This window comes from Penaeus monodon, chromosome 25, assembly GCF_015228065.2.
Source record: "Penaeus monodon isolate SGIC_2016 chromosome 25, NSTDA_Pmon_1, whole genome shotgun sequence".
NCBI lineage: Eukaryota > Metazoa > Arthropoda > Malacostraca > Decapoda > Penaeidae > Penaeus > Penaeus monodon.
The window spans coordinates 26,316,729-26,317,925 of record NC_051410.1 but is presented as its reverse complement, the minus strand read 5'-3'; positions in this window follow the sequence as shown (position 1 = coordinate 26,317,925).

Sequence of the window (1,197 nt, the reverse complement as noted above, 5' to 3'; positions counted from 1 at the left end):
CCGTGTAACAACATTCACCTCCTCAGTGTTAAATACGGGTTCAGATTTTACAACGACTGCAGGAATTTCACTCCCACTACTCCCTGAAACTGCACCCAATGACAGTACTTCTTGACTTCCAAAAAATTTCTTAAGGGCTTGCTGCATGGAATCAAACATCCTATCTGGATCACTGAAGGATACTGCTGTCAGCACTATTTTGTACAAAATGTACTTCTCCATAGTGTCTTCTTTTTCTCTTTTGTAGCTATCAAACCTTGTCCATGCCTTGTACGCTGCTGACATCTCGTCTTTTTTTCCATGCCTTGTACGCTGCTGAAGCAACCTCATTCCATCACTGTTTGCCAATTCTCGATGTTCACTTCTTCAAATCTTGCTCTCACTCGCTTCTTCCGGAAATGACAGGCTACAGTCACAGCTGTTTTCTTCCCTAGTTCGTGACAAGCTCCATGCTTTCATCTTGTTTCCAGCGATCGTAACTCTTGTTTTCGCCGAACAACAGGCACTCTCGCCCGTCCGCCATCGTCGTTGCCGTTCATATTTCTTCTTGTTCTTTGTAATACTGAATGATGCTTCGCCTACCACCACCACGCTCTGCTACCTTTTGAGCATTCTGGATCGGTGTGTAAGCAAATCAAAGCCTTACAAGATATTGCTTTATATAGGCTAGGTCATACATCTGCATACATTCAGCCCGCGGTCTCTCTCCGCGCTCCTAACCAAAACAAAACCCGTAAATGTGACGCTCGCGAAGCGCAACATCTCAGTTAAACATAATGAACAATCACAATGATCCATTAACAATTCAGTTCTGATCTTATTTTGATGAATTTCCTTCAGAGTGGCAAACTAAATTTGTACCTTGGTTTGATCTTCACCTGATTAATTGGGTCTCTCCTTGCTACAAAATGCGATAAGCTTTAATGAATGAATCAGTACTCAGAGCGTTTCGAGCCTCTAATGGATTGCTCTAGATGATATACATGTGAATACTATACCATATCATTTCAATTCTTTACGACCTTCCTTTACATAAAATGGCCCAAAGAAATCAACAACAGAACAGGTGCATGGGGCTTTTGGTTCCAATCTGCCCCTAGGAAGAATACTCATTTTCTCTCCCTGGTCACAATCCCTTACCTTTCAACATCAGTACACTAATTCCTAACAAGGGAAGAACCTCCTATTATCCAAAAC